Source organism: Protopterus annectens, chromosome 1.part1 (assembly GCF_019279795.1).
Source record: "Protopterus annectens isolate FY-2018-M chromosome 1.part1, PAN1.0, whole genome shotgun sequence".
NCBI lineage: Eukaryota > Metazoa > Chordata > Ceratodontiformes > Protopteridae > Protopterus > Protopterus annectens.
Window position 1 is genome coordinate 1,895,852,610 of NC_056726.1, and position 20,701 is coordinate 1,895,873,310.

At 41.0% G+C, this 20,701-nt stretch overlaps 1 protein-coding gene across 1 annotated transcript in view; it reads right to left on the reverse strand.

The window, feature by feature from the left end:
• PTPRU (protein tyrosine phosphatase receptor type U) overlaps positions 1 to 20,701 on the reverse strand; it is a 4,710,560-nt gene that overhangs the window by 4,061,665 nt on the left and 628,194 nt on the right. The window lies entirely within an intron of this gene.

Sequence of the window (20,701 nt, forward strand, 5' to 3'; positions counted from 1 at the left end):
ACATATTCGCTAGACTCTCACTCCAAGTTCCTAAGCACCCTGGAATCTATCAAGGTCCAACCCAATATTCTCACAGTGGGTGACTTCAACTACTCTTCCATCAACTGGGAAAACTATTCAAGTGCCAATGTACAGGCCCAATGCTTTCTGGAATTTATCAATTTCAATGCCCTGGACCAGCTCATTCTGACCCCTACTAGAGGAAGCAACATCCTCGACCTCGTTGTCACAAACATGGAAGACTGTTGCTCCACACCTGTAGTCAATTCCTCCCTGGTTAAATTTGACCACAAACTGATCACCATGGAAATCTCCATCTCACCTACACTCCCCTCTAAAGTGACCACCCTGAAAAGCTTCTCTAAAGCTGACTTTTGGCTCCTAAAAACAGAGGTAGCTAACTTCTCAGCACCCATGCCAATGGAAAATAGCTACATGACTGCCGAATTATACACCAATGCACTGTATGAGCATGTACACAAATGCATGGACCTTACCATAACAAATAGAACTGAGACAGTCTCCTCCAAAAAAAGGAAGCCCATCTGGTGGTCCCTAGCCATCAATAAACTCTACAACAGAAGAAAGAAACCGTTGTTGAAAAAAATGAAGTCACAAGACTGGAAAACCTCCCTTATCCGTCTCAACAAAAAGTTGAGATCCCTTTTCAAATCCTCTAAAGCCAGCTATGAAGGCAGAATTGCAGCTGACACCAAAAACAACCACATAGCCTTCTATAACTATATCAAAAACCTTAACCCTCTCTCACCCAAATGAGCTCTATCACAATACCAGAAGAATGCCTGATACCCACCATTTCTGCAGCACAGGTAAAAGCTGCATTATCTAAAGCCAAGAGTACAGCATCCATAGGACCTGACAATATCCCTGGCTGCATCCTACATGAGCTACAAAATGAGCTGGCACCGCAACTGTGTGCCCTGTTCCATCACAGGCTTACCTCAGGCTATGTCCCTAATGAATGATGCACTGTTACAGTCATCAAAGGGGGAGCAAATACAGATCCTGGGAACTATCGCCCCATTAGCCTGACAAGTCTGGTATGCAAAGCTATGGAGTGCATCACCATGGACCTGCTTAACAAAGATACAGACAATCTCCAAACTCTTGACCCCACACAGTATGGCTTTGTCAAGGGGAGATCCTGCCTACTGGATCTGGTTAACTTCTTCAAGACAGTCACCAAGGGTGTGGATGAGGGTAAGGCAGTGCATACAGCCTACCTCGACCTGGCCAAGGTCTTTGATACCATTCCCCATTCAGGTATCATTGATAAACTCACCAAACTAGGCATTGATCCTTACATCACTAGGTGGGTTGCAAACTGGCTCACAGACAGGACCCACAGAGTGAAAGTTGCAGATTCCAAGTCAGACTGTCGACCAGTCATTAGTGGAGTCCCACAGGACTCAGTCCTGGGCCCTCTTCTGTTTCGCATCTACTTCTCAGAAGTCCAGGCCAACACAGAAGGACTCTAGCTGACCAAGTATGCTGATGACTGCAAGCTAGGAGTCATTATCAACTTCTCAAGTGATGCAGTCATCCTACAAAAAGGGGCTCTCTGAGACCAGTGACTGGTGTTGAAACCATGGCCAGAAGTTTAATAACAAAAAATGTGTTATCATTCCTTTTGGAAAAAACTCAGTTCCCACGAATTACCACATTGATGGGAACCCACTGAACACTAATGGGTCCATAAGAGATCTGGGCACCCAGGTTGGCAGCCACCTTACCTTCAACTACCACATTGCCACTGTGGTCAGAAAGTCCTTCTATGTGACACGTCTTATAACCAAAGGTTTCTCATCCAGAAAGAAAGAGGTCATCATCCCTCGCTACTCACCCCTCATTAAACCATTCATTGAATATAACGCCCTGTTTGGCATATACCTGACCAGATACTACAACAGCTGGAGAGGCCACAATAGTACCTCACAAAAAGGATCCTAGGCTTAAACTCATGTCCTACATGGATAGACTCAAGAAATTTCAGCTGTTCTCAGTCTCTTATCATCTACTTAGAGGTGATCTCTGCTTGACTTACAAAGCCATGTCCAACCCAGCCCTACTTGAAATGCTACACCTAAAGAAATCCCAATCCCCCAACACCACATGCAACAAAGATCCCATCCTCATTACCACAATTAACAGAACATGCTGGAGGGACAGGTTAATCTGCGAAAGATTGCCCATACTCTGGGCTAAGCTTCCCATTCATGTCAAGCAGAGCATCTCGCTGGCCCTCTTCAACAGAAATCATGACGAGTAGATGGGTAACAGAAACTTCACTCCAGGGATCAATCCAGTTGCCCTACTGGATAGGTGCACTGTGAACTAACATCAGGTGGCATGTGCCTGTGCAATTTTTTTTGGGCTAGGCTTGTAAAGGTTTCAGGGCCATTAGCCTAGTACACACCTATGAACCTATAAAATACCTTCGCAGCCAAGATGTTCACAGAAATCTGGAGGACCATAACTACAGTGATTGAAATTATGTAACTGCAAGTGTAAATAGGGAACAATACGTATTATGCCTGAGACTGAAGTATCTCAGAATACCCCCGCTGCTCTAAGGACAGAGATATCAGAGTTAATATGTAGGAGTAGCAGGTGTGAGGGGACATATTTCCCATATTTCGGGTTCATGGGCTTTCAGTTCAAAAGTAAACTGTGAGTTTTGGAAGGCATTGTTTTTTGTTGAAATCACAGTTTAAATTTCAAAATGTCAAGATTCACAGTATTTAGCCTCACCCTTTAGATAGCATGTCTTTCCATCAATATATTTGAAGGCAATAACCCTGGGCATAACATATCTGCCTAGGTAAAATTAGAAAATATCTTACCTAAATTTAAAGCCTGGTTTGAGCACCATATCCTATATATTATATTACTTTCTGAATCTTGCCTTAATCACAATTGCTATGTTTCCCCATCCACCACCTATTTGGTTTTATGAGCTATACACCTGGCAAGTGAATTGAAGCAAGTTAAAGTACTTCTCCTCTCCTGAAAGTCTGATAGCTAGATGACTATAAGCTTGCCTAATATGTTTGACTGATGCCCACAATGGTTAATGATTGGAAACATTATTGGCAGCCATCTTTAAATAAAGACTGTCACAACAATTTTCCTTCAACCATTTCCCAGGGACATCATCCCTGTTTGTACTGACCACTCTTTTTCCATTATGGTACACAAACTCTGCCAACCCCCTCCCCCCCCACCTAAAGGAAATCTCTTCTGTCCTTACTCTTTCCTTACTTTCAGAGAATGACACAGAAGTCACTTCCATCAAAAATCTGACTTTTAAGTGGATTTCAACTGGAGACAACATGTAACTACTTCCTCGTCTACATCATGTGTACTTCAACCCTTTGTTATCACCTAAAACCAAAATCCAACGAAAGAGGCAACACCACAACTTCTAGCAAAAACGTTTAATAATCCAAGTCAATCAGATAAAAGTAGTGAGAGCTTTCACGTTTCAATGAATGTTTCATCAGACTTTAACAATTCAGTATTCATCTAACTATGTTAAATACAGTTTGGGACAAACAAAGTTGTCCCGGTCCCTTGAGTAAGGGAGTAAAGGGGTGTGGGGAGGGTATAGTGGTAGAAAGGAAGGTAAGGATTGCAGATGGTTAGGATAGTGGGTCTGTGGTGGTGAAAGGGTTAAGAAGAGAGGGAGATGTAAAAGGAAGTGAGGTAGGAGTAGGTGGGACTTCTGACAGTACTAAGGGTTTGGGATTAGAGAAAGTAGGCACATTTGGCGTGAGTTGGTGGACTGATAACTAGCTTACGTCCAGACGACCTGTAGGTATCATGGATGAAGGTAGGCCTTGGATGGTGGGGAGAGAATGGGTTAGGTGGTCTAGGTCAGTTCCCCCTGTGGTGTTTCTAGGGATTAGGTTAAGGGGGGGCTGGAGTCTGGGAAGATAGTTTGAGCTTACTGATAGGAAAGGGTGATAGAGTACTGTGTGTGTGTGTGTGTGTGTGTGTGTGTGTGTGTGTGTGTGTGTGTGTGTGTGTGTGTGTGTGTGGGTGAACAGTTGGGGGGTGGATAACAAAAAAAAATATATATATATAGAATAATGTAGCTATAGATAATAAAGTGGATGGGAATAGTGCTAGGCTTACCTGGGTGGGTGAAGTTTTTCTTGCTCCTGTCATCCGCCAGTCTCCTGAGGATTCATCGGGCCTTGTTTGGTGGGGCCAAGTGGTCGAGGGACATCCGTGGGGGGGAGGCCAGGCCTGTCCTTAGCTCTGTCTGGTAGCAGGCCATTGGTGCCATGCGGTCGGGGTACAGTTAAAAAAAAAAACAGTAAGACATTCCCCTGGTGGTCGTGGTAGGCAAAGGGGGGCCCATCGGTGTAATCTGGTCCCAGTTAGGTTGGGGGGGGTAGATCATCCCCTTGTGCTCCCTGGTGGGTTTGTGGGCTGGTTGTGTTTGTTCCTGGGGTAGATGTTCTCCCGGTGGTCGTGGGTGGTGGTTGCATTGGGGTATAGCGGCGGATCAGCTCCCTGGTGGTTTAGGGTGTTTCCGGCTCCATTTCATTGGTGGTATTGGTGGTTTTTGCGGTTCACGCTCCCTGGGGGGGTTCGTGGGTCCATCTGCTCTCTGGTTCCCCTTCAGGATAGCGTTGCAGTTGTCCAGGTGTCCCTCGTTGTATGAGTAGCTTATCCCTGGTGGGGTTCGTGGGTCCAGCGTGCTCCCGGCTCCATTTTCATTGGTGGTATTGGTGGTGTTTGCGGTTTGCGCTCCCTGGGGGGTTCATGGGTGTCCGTTTGCCTCTCCGGTTCCCCTTCAGAATGGCATTGTGGTTCTCCTGAGCATCTTATCCCTGGTGGGTTCATGGGCCGATGTGTCCATGTCGCTTCCCTGGTGTTTGCGGCTTGAGTTCGGGGGGTCCGTCATCTTCTTCATCGGTGGTATAGTGGCAGTTGTCGGTCCCTGCTCCCTGGTGGGTTCATGGGTGTTGGTCAGTCTGCTGGTCCTTCAGGATGACGTTGTGGCTGGTCGGGTGTCCCTCTGTCCCAGTTTTCTGTGGTGGTGGTGGTGATATGGCTTCTCCGTCCTCCCTGGTGGTGTAGTGGGTTGCTACTGCTGATCTTTCGGCCGTTTGGTCCTAGTGCCGGTTCGCGCATGCGTACTGTGTGGAATAACTGTTACTTAGATAGAGGATCGTGCTGGGAGGGAAGGTAAGTGTGTTTATCCTTCTTTGTGTGAATGGTGAGGGGATTGGGTGGCTGAGTGATAGGGAGATAGTTAGAGGGACGTAATTAATTATTATTTTTTTTTTATCCCTCATAGATACATAGGGGGAGGGATATTGATAGGGGATATGCTAGGGTAGGATGGGGTACTAATGGTAGGAGGTGGCAGACAGGAGGGGTGAAAGGTGACGGTGGGCAGGCAGGGATAAGTTATGGTGCGGGGCAAGGCAATACCAGGAGTTTGGGGGGATTAGGGCAGTTAGGCTTATGGAATAGTGATAATATTTTGTTTCTCTTTTACAGATGGCCAAATTACCAGAGCTGAGGCAGAGGTGGCAAGCAGTTGTGGCCCAGGTGGAGGAGCTTTTCCAGGAGGCAACAACATCGGAGGTGGTACAGGAACCTGAGCAGACCCCAGGTTGGAAGAGGCGACACACGGCAGTGAGAACCCCAGCCAGGGGGGGAAGCAGCAGGCATCGCAGCAGGAGATGGCAGTGGAGACTCTGGTTCCCAGCACAACGCAAGACGAAGGTGCAGGTAATGGTTTTATTACAACAGCATTGTCAGGGGAGCTAGGGGTTGAGGATGGTGGGGTGGGGAGGGATGACGACTTGGCAGTTGGGGATCTCGTAGGTGGTGTGCAAGGGATAAAGGAGGCAGCTAGCACAGGGTGCTAGGTACCCGGTTAGAGATGTGACGGTGGGGGATTCCAGGGACTGTTTGGGCTTGGGCTCGGAGGGAGGCTCTGATTTTAGGCTGCAGACTGGGTATTGGTTGGCTACCCAGTCTTTGGGGCAGGGGACAGGAGCAGTTATTCTGACTCCGCATATTACGGGTCCAGTTAAGGAAAAAATTTGGAAAGGGGAGCATGTGGATTTGTTTGAGCTGATTGATGCGGAAGGGGTCCAACTTCTAGTGGAAGCAGAGTCCTCTAACAGTAAGGACTTGTTAGCGGCCTTAGCAGCATTGGGAAGGCAGAGGGTAGGTAAGCTTCACCCTAGGACATGGGATAATTGGGTGGTTGGCTTTATTTATTTTATGGCAGTGCAGCTGGAGAAGGACGGGTCCTTGGCTCTGCCACTGCTAGGCTATTTCCTTATCATTTGTGAGGTGCAGCAGTTAAGGCTGAGTAATGCGTGGCTCTGGTATGATCAGCGTTTCTGCAAACGGAAGGCTGTCGACCAGTCACTTCATTGGGAGATGCGTCACCCAGATCTATGGTTGGCTACGATGATGGATAGTTACGTGGGCTCTAACAGAAGTTTGAGTGGACCGGAAACAGCAGGTGTGTGTTGGTCATTTAGTAGTGGCTCCTGTTCATGGGTGAGGTGCAAATTTGCCCATGTTTGTTCGAGATGTGGAGGGGGTCATTCAGCCACTAGCTGTGGTCGGCAGGATTTGTCCTGGAACTCCAATGTGATGGGTCGTGAAAGTGGATTTGGTGGGCAAGGCTTTCAGCCATCCCGGGGGAGGGGTAATGTTCGTGGGTCCCATGGATTTGGACTCAGGTTCTTTAGAGGCAATAGAGGGAGGGGCACCATTCCCTATTAAGGTGGAAGTTCTCTGGGATAAGCTTCATTGGTTTCCTGGCTTGGCCATCAAAAAGGAGATAATACAGGGTTTTCAAAAGGGGTTTCATATTAAGTCTACAGTGGGAAGGGGTGGGGGGATTTGCAAGAATTTACGATCTGTTCAAGGTAAAGAGGACATCTTGGAGGCTTCACTGGAGAAAGAGAGTAGGGCGGGGCGGTTATTGGGTCCTTTTGATAGTCCGCCTTTTAGTACTTACAGGGTGTCGCCTTTGGGGTTGGTGCCGAAGAAGCGAGCAGGGGAATTCAGAGTGATGCATCACTTGTCTTATCCGGAAGGGAATTCAGTAAATGGTTTTATTGCAGAAGAGGAGGTTAGGGTGCATTACGCTTCCTTAGATGATGCAGTAAAAGTGATTAGGGAATTTAGGGAGCCATGGTTGGTTAAGGGCGACACTGAGTCGGCTTTTCGATTGTTGCCTATTAGGAGGGAGGATTGTCCACTATTGGGGATGCGGGTAGGAGATAAGTACTACTTTGATAAAGCTATGCCCATGGGTTGTTTAGTGGCATGTGCGACTTTTGAGAAGTTCAGTACAGTATTGCATTGGATTTGGCAGCAAAAAGTGGGGACTCAAAAGGCAGTGCATTATTTAGGTGATTTTCTGTTGGTGGGAGAAGGAAGAGTAGGAGCACAGGAGGGTTTGCGGGAGTTTACAGTTATGTGTGAGGAGTTAGGGGTAGTATTGGCTAAGCATAAGATGGAGGGTCTGGCAAGGGCATTAGAATTTCTTGGATTAACAGTTGATGTGGAGCGAGGATTGTTTTGTTTACCCGAGAATAAAATAGAGATGCTTAGGTCGGTGATACGTTCGGTGCTGGGTAAGGATAAGATTCAGATTTATTCAGTTATGGAGTTGCTGGGGCTTGTGAATTTTGCCTGTCGAGTGGTACACCCAGGGCGAGCTTTTTGTAGGTCCCTGGCGTACTTGCTGAAAGGGGGTAAGAGCAAACACCATTGGGTAAGGGTAACCCAATTGGTGCGGGAGGACTTGGGGTTGTGGAAGGGTTTTTGCAACAATTTAATGGGATATCTTTTTGGCAGTCAGACTGGGTGGGGCAGGAGGAACTTCAGTTGTTTACGGACACAGCTGGGGGTGCTGGCATGGGCGTCTATTTTAGGAGTCAGTGGTTTGCTGCTGAATGGCCTCGGGATTGGGAGGAGGTATGGAAGCGGGATGTGGCCTTTCTGGAATTGATGCCTACATGGGCAGCTTCGGTTGTGTGGAAGGAGTAATTGAGGGGCAATCGAGTATTTTTTCACTCAGACAATATGGCTATAGTGAGGGTATTGCAAAAGAAGACAGCTAAGTCAGGCTTGTTATTGCTGGTATTACGTAAATTTGTTTTGCAGAGCTTTCCAATAAATTTTTCTTTTACATGAGTGCATGTGCCTGGTGTAAGGAATGAGATTGCTGATAGCTTGTCCCAATTTCAGTTTCGCAGGTTTCAAGGGTTGGTTCCATGGGCGGAGGAGGTGCCAGAAATCCTGTCAGAGGAGGTGTGGAATCTTGGGTCAATGTAGCCAGGCAGTTGGTGCAGCTTTTTTGGGTCCTTTCTACAAGGAAGGCATATGGTAGGGCTCTTTCTGATTTTAATCAGTTTATTTTGCAGCTGCCAGAGGATGAAGGGGTATGGCCAGAGGAATTACTACTGTGATATGTAGCTTGTGCTTGGGGGTTAGGCAGGGCTTTGCAGAAATTTAAGGTGGATTTGGCTGCGATTAGCATTTTCGCTAAGGTAGCGAGGTTGCAGGATTTCACTAAGTCTTGGACATTAGGGAGTATGTTAAGGAGTTGGGGTAGAATGGTGGTGGAACGTAAGGATACTAGATGGCCAATTACGAGGGATATATTGAAAGTTTTGTTGAAAGGGTTAGGTTTGTTGCAAAAGGGATCTATGGATTATTTTATGTGGGGTACATTATGTACATGGTTATATTTTGGCTCTTTTCGTATTTCAGAGTTGTTAGGCTCGTTATGTTGGAAGGATGTCATTATAGGGGAGGGTGAGGTTACTACTGCATTAAGGAGGAGTAAGACAGATCAGTTGGGTAGGGGATGTGTGGTGGTGCTTAAATCGGACAGGAATCATTGCATTTGTCCAGTAATGTGGGCAAAAGAATTTCTGAGGAGGCGAAAGGGGAGTGTGGATCAGTTAATTTTTTGTTCAGTGGATGGGAAGGTGGTGTAGAGTAGTAAATTCATACTTTTAGTGAGGAAGGTTTTACGTTGTATGGGATTTCCAGCAGAGAGGTTTGCACCTCACTCATTCAGGAAAGGCAGGGCTTCAGATTTAGCTAGAGAGGGTAGTTCTATTGAATTGATTAAAAGAGTGGGGAGGTGGTCTTCAAATGCATTTTTGTCTTATATTAGATAAGTTGTGGTCTGATGATTAATTTTTCTTCTTTTCTTTTAGGGAAGCGCATTATCATCTTGGGGTATTTGTTCATCCACTGGGCAGAGAAGTGTGCTTTAGTTAGGGATGATGGGATAAATTTGGGTTTAGCACATTTAGGGTGGTCAGTGTCCTGGCATGGTGTTAGGGGCCTTATGTGGGATGGGTTGTTACATGAATTTGAGAGGGCTAAACTGAAGGTGGGTTGTCCATGTATATTGGTCATTCATTTAGGGGTAATGATCTGGGCATTGTTCCTAAAAAACAATTGGTGGACATTATGCTGTGAGATTTGATGAGATTACAGGCATTGTACCTGGGTATGGAAATTGTGTGGTCAGAGTTGGTTCCACATTTGTGTTGGAGGGTTGCATATAGTCATAAGGTAATTGAAAGGGTTAGAAGGTGTGTGAATCAAAGGTTGGCTAGACAATTAAGGATTTTGGGGATGCATACTATTGACCATAGAGATTTTGGGGAAGGAGAGGAGTTTTGGTATCGGACGGATGGAGTACACCTTAATGATGGGGGTCTGGATCTTTTTAATTTGCATCTGAAACTCTTTTTACAGGATATGATTGCGGCTAAGGTTTAGGAGGGGGAACAGCCTGGGATCAGGCTGGTGGCTGAGAAGAGGGACAAGATTGTCCTCTTCTGTTCCCTCTTTAAAGAAGGTGTATTAGTTTATGGTTTTGTTATGGTGTGAGGTGAGTAGGTATGCTGCCTCTTTATGTGGGTGAGTAAGTACGCTGCCCTGGTGGAGAAGGTATCAAGGTGAGTTGGTATGCTGCCTTGAGGTATAGTTCTTCTAGGGTGAGTGGTGACACTGCCCGGAGATCATCGTTGTTGAAGAAGTTAATTAATGTTGGTTTTTGTGTACATAGTTCATTGTATAATACATTTTAATAAAGGTCATCAAATGTCTTTTTGTGTGTAGTGTAGTTATTTAAGGGGGGATGGGACAAATGCAGTTTGGGACAAACTAAGTTGTCCCGGTCCCTCGAGTAAGGGAGTAAAGGGGTGTGGGGAGGGTATAGTGGTAGAAAGGAAGGTAAGGATTGCAGCTGGTTAGGATAGTGGGTTTGTGGTGGTGAAAGGGTTAAGGAGAAAGGGAGATGTAAAAGGAAGTGAGGTAGGAGTAGGTGGGACTTCTGACAGTACTAAGGGTTTGGTATTAGAGGAAGTAGGCACATTTGGCGTGAGTTGGTGGCCCTCCCACCCTCCTCTTTTATATATGGATGGTGGAGGTGGGCAATTTGAGGTGGAGAAGTGGGGCAGGATTGTCCTCTTCTGTTCCCCCTCTAAAGAAGGTTTATTGGTTTATGGTTTTGGTATGGTGTGAGGTGAGTAGGTACGCTGCCTCTTTATGTGGGTGAGTAGGTATGCTACCCCTGTGGAGAAGGTATCAAGGTGAGTTGGTATGCTGCCTTAAGGTAAAGTTCATCCAGGGTGAGTGCTGACGCTGCCCGGAGATCATCGTTGTTGAAGAAGTTAATTAATGTTGTTTTTTGTGTACATAGTTCATCGTATAATACATTTTAATAAAGGTCATCAAATGTCTTTTTGTGTGTAGTGTAGTGCAGTGTAGTTATTTGATGGGGGATGGGACAAATACCATTACTCATTTCATCTGCTCCAATCAATTACAGAAATTGCTTATTCGTTATCACCTGCTGCTTACCGCCTATATTTAGTACTAAAAGTAATCCATATTCGACTTTCTCCTCTGTTAATAATATTTGCTCATTGTTTCACTTTTTGCTAGACTTTGTACATTCTTTGATTACTCAGTGTTTGTAAATCAGTTCTGTTCTTTTGTTTTTTGTGTGTGTGAATTTCTTCACTTGGACTATGTCTGCAAATGACCCAGTGAGATCAGTGCAATACCCTGGTAAACAATCTTAAATAAAGAAATATATAAATAGGTATGAATACATTTTCTCCTAAAACAAAATGCTATCATAATGGGGGCTTCTGTCTCAGCTGGAGTCCGAATCTCTACCCCATACTGATAACTGCCTGGCGGATGTTAGTCTTAAAGTGATTTTCCAATGTTTTTTAAGCTTACCTTTGCACCACAACATGTGGTGTAACAACAGTCAAACAGCAATTCTAACTATAAAGGAACATTTTTTAGTTCACTTTGGAGGGGAAAAAACATTTTGCAAAAATCTGTTTTTCATACACTGACATCACTGGGGACAACAATAAAGTTTAGCCTTAGTGGTATCAGCATAGTAAAAACATACATTGCATAAATAGACTTTAATAGGTGCATCACTGCAGATGGGTAAAGGTGACCCAATAATATGCAAGGATGAGATGCAGCAAACCCCAAGGATGATGTCATGGTAGGAAATATTACATTTATTTGGACCATGGTTTAATAAAATATTTACAAACGTCTTATTAAAAAGAGGCACAAATAAATAAATACAGCCAACTGGAAAATATATTGCAGCACATGACTCATCAAATGCCATGATGTATTTACTAACACTGGAAAATCACGTTAACTCTCTGCACTAGACTACCAGTTATATTTCCTTCAATCTTTTTATCAAACACGTATCAATCTTTCATGAAAAAATTGTCATGACATTCTACTCATAGAATAAAGAACTACTGATTAGTCACCAGTACAAGACACATTGATTTTGATGTGGCCTTTGAATACTGCCTGTGTATCATGTCACCACTGCTAATTAAATATGTTTCTGAGTCACCTCATTTGGACATAACCTAATAATAATAATAATAACAACCCATCAAGCCAAGTGATTGGTCTCAATATTCCTTCCTTCCTTCAGGATGAACATAAAACAAAATGTTCAAACTACTTAAAGACAGTTTATTTTAAATCTCAACAATGTTGCAGTCTTTTTTAAATACACATGCTTTAGCCACATAAGGACAATGAATGAAATTGTCCCTTTGCAGAGATGACACAGGAAGACTGGTTAAGCAACTCAGTTAGAATCTCACAAATGGAGGTGGAAGGAATCAGATCTTGTATCCTACAGTTACAGAAAGCAGTGCATTAAGGGCTGGGTTTCTTAATCCTCTATGCTGCTTCCTAGACTTGCACAGTGTTGTTGGTGCAGAAGCTTGTGTAATCATTGTAGATTTTCTAAACTCCAGTAATCTGCCCAGAGTACCTCACCCACTCTTAGCCAGATGACTTATAAACTTTTTGTCAGAATTAACCTCTGAATTTTTCATCAAGCTAGTCTTACAAAACGATAAAATAAAATAAAATAAAAAGTCAACCATATACTACTGAAGCTCATTAACTAATGAAGGCTTGGAGGTAATGATCTTTTCCTTTGTTTTTCACTTACACCCGTCCCCTGTCTTAACCATTTTAAAATGGCTCCCTATTGAAATGTTGGCACTCATAAAATCATGTTTATTCTTTAAACTTCTTTTTGCAGAGGTGGCAATCACACCTTGCATCTCCACCATGTGGCAAGCCTTCCACCGCCACTGAATGTATATATACCAACTCTGAGATCACCATACCTTTGAGAAAATAGAATATTCTGAGAAATGGCATCTTGAACTTATTTTATGTAATTCCATTCTTTTGGCCATTTACTCTCCATATTTCAGGACCCACTCTACTGAGTCCTGACATTTCATATGGTTACATTTTAGACCATGCTTTGACTACAATCACCTTTCTCCCACTTTGGAATTTGACCACATGCTTACCTGTTAATAGCATAGCTCTGCTTCACCCCTCAATGATTAGCAGCCCACATTTCTTCTTTCTTCACTTTTCAGATTATTTTTTAAATTGTTTCCAGATGAGTAATAGAGTTTCTAGGAAGATTGTAGCATCTTTTTTGCCTTGATGCCATTCACAATGTCTGTCTACTGTACTGAAATCATGCTGAACAAGCTTACTTTAATAAACTTGTCAAAGATCTTTAACTCAGCCTGTCATCAGGTACTCACGTCAAAACTGAAAAAGTACATCAGAAAACATCAGACCATTTAGAAGTTCACCAGCAATGTTGTTGCTGAATCTAGTTTATCTCACCCATTTAACAGCCTCTTCTGTTTTAAACCACTTACCCTTCAGTACTCCATAAGCAATTCACTAAAGGCATTACTTCATTCATTGCATTGCATAAAAAAAACTCTAAATAAGCTTCTTCAAAATAAAGGCAAAGATTCTGGTACCATAACCAGCCAAAGCCATGCCTCCATGGACAGTCAAATCACCTCTGTCCACAGAATGCAGCTAAATTGTATCCTAATTTAAAAGCATAGGACTATGTGTAGGAACATTGCTCTTAAATGTACCCATTAAAATTTGACCAAGATAATCTCAAACAGCAGGCTGCATGCCACTTCACCCATAACCTTCTTACTTAGGAGACTAAACTCAAATTGCTTACAGTGTGTTATTATTCAGTCTTTGCAACACCGTAACACATCCTTGTCTCTGTATCCTCTTACATTATCGTCTACTTACAAAATCTGCAGAACTGAGTTTACTGTTTACATGATCTACCCAAAAGGGTCTATATTACATCAGCAAAATGGCATTACAGGGAATGCCGGTTCGCCGACAAATATATATCGAAATCCCAAAAAAAGTAAGCTCAGGTCAGCGACTTTTTTTCCCCAAGGAAAAAAACTGCTTGGCCTGAGCCATGACATTGCCCTTTACCCCACTGTAGTTCGATCTCGGAGTTGGTATAATTAGTTGGGGGGGGGGGTTAAGTGATGTGCTGTGTTTTGTTGGTCCTATGGAAAAAAATAGGTGACCTTGGGTTTCACTGTTTTGGGATTTCAGTCTATATGTGTTGGCAAAACAGCATTTGCTGTAATGCCATTTCACTGAACTAATACAGACCCACCCAAAATCTACCGGTATAAAAGCCTATATGGCTTGTTTATAGTCCACCATTACATTATCACCTTACAACATAATGGCAACAGGCATAACTAGCGGCTTTGTTCTCAGGAAGAATGCACAGTCCCTCACTGTGATCCTCATCCATTGACTATTTACCCTGGATATGGTCTTTTAAAAGCATTATGCTAATGGTAAGGCTTTTAGTGCATATGGCATACTGTGAGGCATCAAACACCATTTGGCATTCATTGATAAATGCCTCTATCCACCACCTTCTCTGTGGTTTTACAATTACATCTACTCTCCTTCTCTCCTCTAAATATAGGTGTGATATCAATTAACTTATCTCTCCAAAGAGAAACATATGTAAATACTCTCAAAACTTAAATATTTTTTCAAAAGGACCAGCAACAATGAGAAGTTTAAATATATTCAATAATAAATAATAAAAAAACATGAAAATGATAAATTTCTATTTACAGTAAACACCAGAGTTTTAGCCACAGGAAATAATAAAAATAACACAGCTGGAAAGATTCACACAGTTACAGAAAAACAATATTTAGCTAATATTGCTATCTATTCCTAATAGACTAAAATAATTACTGTCCCCTAGTTAAGTTACTTGCTATTACAAGCCAAGATGATGTGGCCAAGAGTCTTTCTAGACAGGTTTCCAAGAAAAGACTTCCCCCTGAGACTTCAGTCTCCTCTAATATTAAAATATTACTTCTGCGCAGAATTACATTGCATACATCTGGTTATGTTTCCTGCACTATCCCCATCACTAGAAGCTGCCAGGGTTTTATCACCTATGTGTTACCATACACACAGACAGAGCTTTGCTCAGATCTGCTGCTGCTGCTGGAAGTCATAAAACAATAAAACCATTTTTCCTACAGGAGCTAAAAGGGGAACAAAGGCTCAAAAATAAGTACAGATTTAAGTTATTGCTCTTATAAAATTACAAACTTGCTTAAAAAGAAGGAGTTTTGTTAGCATGAAATTTATGATGGAGATAAAACTCTAAAACTCAAATGTATGTCATTATTTAGTAACGTCTGTCTCCAATGACTTGCAATAAACCAAATGTTTTAGGAGTAAGGGACAAAAAATAAATACCTGGATTTTTAAAGTGTTTTATTTTGCATCTAAAATGCTTCCTCAATACCATTAAAATATATTACAGCAAGTTTAAAACATTAGGCGGAGGAATTATTTTACATGAAATATATATATAAAAAATACATAATATAGTACTTAAAAATAAATAAGTAAGTAAAGCACAATGATTTTTATGGAGATCCCATTCGCTAAGCCCAATAATGACATCCAGGGTATGTGTTAATGTGTAATTAATGCCTTTCCAGGAGTGCAGAAGCCCTCCGCCAAGTGCGGCAGGCCTCATAACACCCCTAGGCGGGTGTAATTACACATTAAAACACACCCAGGATGGTATTATTGCTTGTGTAAATTGCAAACTCTTTAGCACAAACAAATCTTTACATTGATCATGCTCATTAGATTGTATGGTTTAAAATGAAATCTATAGGTCATAATAAGTGCAGTAAATATCAATGATGCCATATCATGTAAATAACTGACAATATTGCAGTATCCACAAGGTACATACTGTTAGCAGCATTTTGTTCATCCAGCTGTTGATTTTCATATGAGGCTATGCAGTTATGTTTGTTACTTGTTTGCTGAGATATTCTCAAGACATGAGAATTATGACAACATAAATAAACAATTTATGAACAAGAATTAATATGCCTCAACTAGCACTAGACAGAGGTCAAATATCAGGGCATTTGTGTTAGCAACCATTGAGTATTAATACAAATTCTTTCAATAACAACTTGTATGTAGTATGATTTTGAAAAGATCAAAGCAAAATGGAATAGGTTATGTTAGGTATCTAGAGGCTTTAGTAGGATGTAACTGCAGAAACACCTATAAGCATCACTAGGTTCTAATAAGATAATTCTAATGCTATTGTAAATGGGTGTTTTAAATTGTTTATAGCTGCTGGTGGTGAACTGTAACCAAGTTTGTTGCATGCATGTAAAGAGAAATATTACTTCTATTCATTTTCTTTCACTTGTAGCCTGAAGTCATGGTTGAAATGGATAATTATGTTCAATCTACCTGCCAGTTTTGGTCTAAACAAAAATAAATACATAACATATCTTTTTTTGTTTTTCTTAACACAATTCATATGTTACCAAGAGCTGCTGCATCCACATTTCATGCATTGCTTACACTATCTTTTGAGACACAAGACACAAAACAAGACTTCCATACTCTCCCCTGCTTTCACATTTGTGAAGAACTTTGGTCACCATTCCATCTTGAGGCATCCTACATTCCTTTTATTTCCTTTATCACCTATATCCTCCTCACAACAATGAATTTTTAATGTTCATTATGTGCATCTTCCTTCCTGTATTAATCATACAATACTTTATTCTCACTACTTTTAAAGCTAATCCTGATGACTGGATGGGATGACACAAATTTACTCCAGGACTGCATTTACAGCCCTGCTTAATTTGAGAGGAAAGTACTTGAAAATGGATGAACAAACTTTAAAGTTCATCTACGTAAAGGTATATATATATGGCTAGGCATCTTATGGTCTTTATGACCACTTGTATAGTATTGTTCCAGTGTTCCTTTATTTCTATATGTACCGTAGGGGTCAGTTGCATATTTCCTATGGACCTCCTTAACAAAATATTTACAGTATTACAATGAAAAGTCTCAAGATTGTCTGGGTCTTTTTGATGTTTTTTTCCTAATTAAAAATTAAATTTCCAGATTTTATTGCATTCCACTACTATAGCGTCCTAAATATTCACATTAGTGGCAACAATCTACCCTATTATCCTTCCCCCACTGCTTATGTTGCCACCTTGCAATACATTAAGATTTAATTTCCAGTATGCTTCATTATCTCCTTTTATCTTGCTACTACTTAATTACCCATAAGACATGATGCAAAAATTCATTTACCTATGCCTTATATTTAATAGTGTACGTCTTCCTAACAGCACTGATCTAATGTAACTATAAGCTTTATTTTAACATATTGTATATATGAGCTCATTTTCCCTACTTCTGTATCCTGCAACCATGTCCTGCCCATCAGAATTGTTTATCCCTTTATATTTCTAGATAGATAAGCTGTAATTTATATCCTCATTATCTACGCCCTCATTAATAACCCTCCTATACATCATAATCCGACATACCATAACTGATATAAATTTAGAAATACCACACTTCTGTTTGCCATACAGTGAACAGTATTTACCCTAATATTTTTAATTCCTCAGCCCTGTAACTTAAACTTATCAGCATTCAGCCTTCAACAGCATGGCAAAACATATTTAATTACATTAGTGTGTGATTTCATGACCAACGCTGACACTTCCTCTTGCATGTCCGCTATACTGAAAAAAAAATTCCATTTAATTTCCCAGAGTCCACACTTTTCCATCTCATTCATACATTTTTTAATAATGTATCATTTTCTACCTTGAATGTCAGATCTGTCTATTGTAAATACTGCATTAAAGTATGTCAGACATGTTCTTAAAACATTTATAGTTATGCACTTAACTTTCGACAAAATCCTCTTTTTCTGCAGTACCCTTTTCAGGTTTCTTCATGATCTCTTCCTTTCTGTCATTTCCCTTACTTTATGCCTTTTCCTCATAAACTGAAAATGTGTGTTGTAATTATATATCTTTTCTCTAATTCACCATCTCTTCTTCATTAATACCTGCCTATTTCTTTTTCTCATCTTCCTTCCTTGTCACCTTTTTTTTTTTCCCAAAACTTTTTATTTGTTCATATCATAACAACAAAATAATGCACAGCATATTGTATAATGGAATTTGGATAACTGGGCATAAGACTGAGCATATATTAACATGTAAATCAGGCAAAACTTAACAAAAAAAACCCTAATAAAGTATATACATTATATACAAATGTTAACCAAAGTGCTACCCTTAAGAGAGTTCAATAAGATGAGCAAGAAAATATAGAAGGAAGGTCTCCATACCTAAGTGAGAATATAGGGATTATTATTCACTACTAATAAGATCAAAAACTTTTTCCCAGACTTTTTTTAAGAGGGCAATCTTCTTATGACTTTTTGATATAAATTTCTGTGCTGAAATGTATGTACCGTCCAATTCCTTGAAGTTGTTCCAACAGAGTTTAGAGCGATCTATCCAATTTTTAGTGATGTATAATTTCATAAGGGAGCATAGGAGAACCAGTACATGTGTGTCAAATTTAGAGAGATCTCTAGTAGGAATGTGAAGGATTGCTAATTCCCAAGAAAGTTCCTTCCTTGTCACCTATTCTTCCTCATCAACTACTCTCCTAATAATAATTATTGCCTCCTATCTTCTCACTGGACTCCTTTTCCATCTGTAACTTTATCCTCTTTCCATATGCTGTATTGTTGTCCATGTTTCTAAAATGACTCACATTTGCACACATATATGGCTACACTTCTTTCCATACAGATAACACTTCACGACTTTACAGGAAATAGGTTTGTTTTATGAGAATCGAGGTGAAACCCGACAGCATGATGTGGTTTGATTGAAAGACCACCATCACAGTCTTGGAGAGTTTTGTATAAACATTTCCATGCATTAGAAGACCCCCCCTCTATTGCCATGTTACATTCAACTATGATGTCATTGCATTTTATGGGAAAGGATGAAGTGACTTAAATACACTGATTTAAAAGCTAACAGAGAGAGAGTGGGATTCACTGTGCTGGCCTTCAATGAAAAACACCACTCCTGTATAAGCACACTTTTTAGTAATATAAACAAAATGATAACACAAGACAGACTCTAAATCTAAGATCACTCACAACTAAAACCAATGTGTAGTAGTAGATATCTACTGCCAATGGGAAGGCATTAATATGACTCTAAAATGAAAAGTCTCTCTCTCCACTGCGGCCAATGCTTTTGCTGATCCTCTTTGCAACAGAGTCTTCCTTTTATCCTCCCCTCCTATACCATGAGCATCATTCCAGGCTACTTATTTAAATTATCATATTTACTTCAGTTTATTTCATTGATTACTACTGATGTTTTATTACAAATTACTGCTATTTCATTCCATACACTCAATCTTTTGCAAAAGCCTTTAAAACCTATTGATCATCTTAGTTGTACACAAACTCTCTGTCCTTCCTGAAATAATATATTAAAGCCAATAAAGCTGTTTTTATTTCTTTTCCTAGCCTGGATCATGAAGTGCTGCACATCCATGCTCTACCTCCATGTTCTGTCTCCATCATACCTTCCCCTTCCCTCTGTATACATCACAAAATGCTCCATCACCCTGTTCAAAGCTCCATCAGATCTCTGCCAGCCCCTGCCCTCTCCACTTTGTATTAGTAGAGGCTTTCAATGAATATTAAGCTTTGGTTTTCATACAGCACCCACTATGTTCTTCAATACAAATGAAGTATCCTAAGTGCCAAAGTTTATCGGGTCCAAAAGGAGGAACCACTTTGAGGAAATCCAAGAAAAATGTACTTTGGAACACGAAAGATCTTTTTAGGTAAACATTTGAAATGGAGCCACTTTGTAGTTACAAAAGGACCAATGCCGAAAAAGTGCCAAGATGAGGGCATCTTAAAAAGCACTTGAAAGCTGCAAAGTCATGTTGGGTGGCAAGAAGAACATAGTGCATGGGGATGGTAAAACATGGAAAAATTTGTGTGAAAAGGGGAAGGCTTAGATAACACCTGAAACTCAACTGACTGCTCCATATCCAGACAGATTAGTTAGTCCAACATTAACTGCTTATGCTAACATGATTATATATTTATTTGTGGAAACCAATAAAAAATAATTCATTTTAGCTGTATTTCAACTATATACAATGTATAAGCAATTCATAAATGTAAAAGTCAGAAGGTTATAGCTAGGCAGACATCCTTTAAAAACTGTAAGTAAAGGGAGCAGGATTTATCATAAAACAGAGATGTTAGTAGTGGAAGCAATAAAATAACTGAATGTTAAATAAGGGCTGACCCCAAACTTGGTCAATATCAACCAGTGCACCATCCCAGAAAAAACAAATTAAATAAATAAATACGTAAAACAAGAGCATCTGACAAGTATATTGAAAAAATATTTAGGGTGGGGATAGTGTATGATTTGCATTTTAGAATGCTTCAAAAGATGGCAGGAACTGGTATGTGGGCTAATCATAATGGAACTGTAGCCTGGAAGAAGGGGATGCCATTCACATGGAATAGGACTACCCCAAGTACAAGTCATAAAGCAGACTATGTGGTGCTTGGTGGGGATAGATATGGAGTGTGGGCACTGGATTAAGTAAAATAGGATATAAACAGACCTGATGGCAGGACATACTAATGAGGTGATTGCAAGGAGCTAGAAGTATAAGGTAAGAACATGGGCAACCCGTGCTATTGGACTGCAAGACTGCAGCCCCCCCCCAGCTGTAAAATTAAAGAAAATAAAAGATAATTAAAAAAAATAAAAGATAAAACAAAAAAGTAAAATTCACGGACTTTCGCGCATGCACACTAGTC